This window comes from Tiliqua scincoides, chromosome 1 (assembly GCF_035046505.1).
Source record: "Tiliqua scincoides isolate rTilSci1 chromosome 1, rTilSci1.hap2, whole genome shotgun sequence".
In the NCBI taxonomy this organism is placed as follows: Eukaryota; Metazoa; Chordata; class Lepidosauria; order Squamata; family Scincidae; genus Tiliqua; species Tiliqua scincoides.
The window spans coordinates 306,374,626-306,378,134 of NC_089821.1; the positions used below are offsets into that span (position 1 = coordinate 306,374,626).

General features: G+C 45.9%; 1 pseudogene; it reads right to left on the reverse strand.

Moving 5' to 3' along the window:
• Positions 1–2,982: 2,982 nt before the first annotated feature.
• LOC136637841 (5S ribosomal RNA) lies at positions 2,983–3,100 on the reverse strand (annotated as a pseudogene).
• Positions 3,101–3,509: the final 409 nt, after the last annotated feature.

Consider the following 3,509-nt stretch of genomic DNA (forward strand, 5'->3'; position numbering starts at 1 on the left):
TCTGTCCTTCTGCATTCCGTTTACAAATTCTTTGAGTCACTGACCAACTGGGTCAAGTAAGAAAGGGGAGCTTATTCCACTGAACGAGGGAGCAAAGGAAAAAGTTCTTGTAAGTTTGCCTTTGGGAACTGGAGCATCGAACGGCCAAAAATACCAATCGCCGGGGGGGGGGGGGCAAAGAAGTGAAAAAATGCACAAAGCAGCAACATGACAAAAGTAATAAAGTGTAATTAATGCTGCAAAAAGCATTTGAAGCATCATTAATGCAGGCTTCCATTTATTAATTAATGAGCTTTAATGGTCCAATTTATTATGTATCGAATGTTTTTTTTTTTAGTTTTTTCTTTTTTAAAAAGAATAATGGATGTGGGCATTATTAATCGATGTTCTAATTCGAACTAGATGGGAAAGAATTCTCAAAACACAGACACAGAGGGGATTTGGACCAGGTCTGTGGCATGGGGGAGGTTGTTATTGCTTTATTAACTCCTTTGTTCCTATGCCAGTTTCGCCAATTGAAATAGCTCTCCTGGCCACTGGCATAGCTACAGGGGGTGCAAAGCACTAAGTTTTGCAGGCACCTGAATGCACCGTGCAATCGCCCCCGCTTTGGAGCCATTCTGGGTGGCAGGAGCAAAACGTTATAAAGAGAAACGTAACCCAGAATGGCTCCAAAGGGGAAGGGGACGGGCCGCTTGCACGGTGTGTTCAGGTGCCTGTAAAATTTAGTGCTTTCCTCCCTATAGCTTTGCCACTGCTCCCAGATCCCGGAGTGATTATTAGCCGCAGAAGGGAAAACTTCTGGGTACAATTTTTCCCACTTGTGCTAAAAGCAGCTATTAAGCTTGGTTGGATTGCTACCATGGTGCAGGGAAGGGGCTAGAACACCCACCCTACACAAAAAACCCCCCCACCGCACACATCTGCTTTCTGCATAAAGAAAAAAGATGTTGGGAGTTCTGATCATGCTCTGATCAATTTGAATGGCATGTCTGCTTTGGTCGTGAAAGTAGACGTGCCAAATGCTGGCTGAGATGGGCACTGTTATCTGTTACGCTGCAAACTGCAGCATTTTGCTTGACTGGCTGTTGAGATCAACCTCTAAGATAACATTCTGCTTACGGACTGGTTCTCTCAGGAGCAGATTTTGTATGCCAATTTGTGTGCAGATTTTTCCGTGCTTGAGGTTTTCACCAGGCAAAAACTTTGTGTGCCATTAAAAGATATATTTTATTATTGATTATTTCTTTTGCCTACATGGGAGCCCAAACCGTTTAACAATTTGCCATGATTTGTGCAATTGCAGTGCTATTTTTTTAAGAAACACCAACTGCACAGCTCAAAATTGAAGAGACATCTCACCTCTGAAAGCACCAGGACTTATAACTGGAACTTCTGTGTCCACAAGCATGGGGGGAGGCTGCATACCCCCAAAACAAATGAATGGAAGCCACCATTGCATACGATTTGCTTGAGACACATAAAAAGATCATTGTCTTCATGTCTTGCTTGGTGTCAGTTTTGGGGGGGCCCTCAGGCACAAGCCTTGCAGCCCCCTTTATTTCTATGCATGCGCTTGACATTCCATTTGCCCCCAAATTGGGCGGCAGACAATGTGTTACTCTCCTTTCAAATGACACCTTGCTTGCTTACAGCTCACTCGAGAGGCCTTGGCCAACGAGCAATTTTAAAAGTGAGTCCCCTTCAATAAACGAACTTTTGCTCAGTTCTCCAAAGGCAGTTCTTCCCTTTCCCAAGAGCAAGTGGCAACCCTGCCTTATCTCACCAAGGGCCGCAGTGCTATAAATACACTGGAGATTGTGATGTGGTCTGACACAGACCATATTCCCCAGCGAAGACAGATAATTTCTCCGCACAAGCAAAACTGTTCTCCCGGTACATGGTGCTGTTCCTGTTAATAGATTTCTCCTTGCCTGTCAAGTTCTATCAAGGATTTCGTCTCTCTGGTGGTTTTAAACTCCATACTCCAGGGACCCGCTGCTCCAAGATTTCCACACTATGCAACAGTGTGACCTCAGAGCTGAAAACTGCGAAGATCGTAGTAGGCTACCTTTAGATGACATTTGCTTTCCAAGGTTGTTTTTTTTTTTTAAAAAAAAAAAAAGCTATGATCAGTTAATGTGCTATAGCAGGATCCTACGGTCACTTACACCAGCTGGGGATCTTTAGGATTCCGTTTGACTGAGGATCAGATTATGTGAGATGTGAAATGCACTATTTCATGTCTGTCACTTCAACTAAAAAATTGCCAGTGCTCTGGATCTAGATTGGAATAATGGCACAGGGGGAGGAGGCTAAACCTTTTGCCATGTGCCATTCCCCCCCCCCCCCTCTAAAATCTCTCCTTGATGATGTTGTTTGCCTTGGAGGGAAGTGACAAGGATTTCTCCTACATTTTGCAGCCCTTTTGCATCAACTCCTCAACATTACCAAGAGAGGAAGGCCTTTTCATGTAACGTCTTGCCTTAGCTCTCATTTTAGTTGTGAAATGTAAAACAGGGTCATGGTTGGCAATCTTCAGTCTCGAAAGACTATGGTATAAGCCTATGGGTTGGGTTGGCAACTTTCAGTCTCGAAAGACTATGGTATCGCACTCTGAAAGGTGGTTCTGGCACAGCGTCTAGTGTGGCTGAAAAGGCCAATTCAGGAGTGACAATCCCTTCCACACCGGGAGCAAGTGCAGTCTGTCCCTGGTCTGTCTCCCTGGCTATGGGCCTTCCTTCTTTGCCTCTTAGCCTCAGACTGTTGGCCAAGTGTCTCTTCAAACTGGGAAAGGCCATGCTGCACAGCCTGCCTCCAAGCGGGCCGCTCTCTGACACTCTTTCTCTCGATACCGAGCTAAACAAACGCATCGGTAAAGCAGCTACCATGTTTTCCAGACTCACAAAGAGAGTCTGGTCCAACAAGAAGCTGACGGAACATATCAAGATCCAGGTCTACAGAGCTTGCGTCCTGGGTATAAGCCTACAGCACCCGGTATTCCCGGGCGGTCTCCCATTGAAGTACTAACCAGGCCTGACCCTGCTTAGCTTCTGAGATCAGATGAGATCGGGGATGTGCAGGGTAACAGTTCCTAGGTCACAGTTGTAAGAACAAAACTACATGTAATGGGAAGCCTGCATTTGACCCAAGGTTTTCACTTTTTTAGTTTGTGCAAGAGGAGAACATGAAATGGGGGGGGGCATGCTGGAGTGGTAGGGGGTAAGGCCTCTGAGAAGAATTTTATCCTTTTTTTACTCCAGGTTCAGGTACGATATACCCCCTGCACCCCGTTCTCATGGGTCCTGGTGAGATTGGAAAATGTATGATCCCAGGAAATTTTTGGGACCCCTCCTTTGGCTCCTGGGTCTTGTTTTGACCACAGGCCCAGGTTCAATTTACCCCCTGCACCCCATCCCATGGGCCATGGTAGGGGGGGCTTTAGAACCCTGTTGTGCCCCCTTACATGCTATTTATAGGACAATAAGCTTCCATACCAGCTTTTAGGC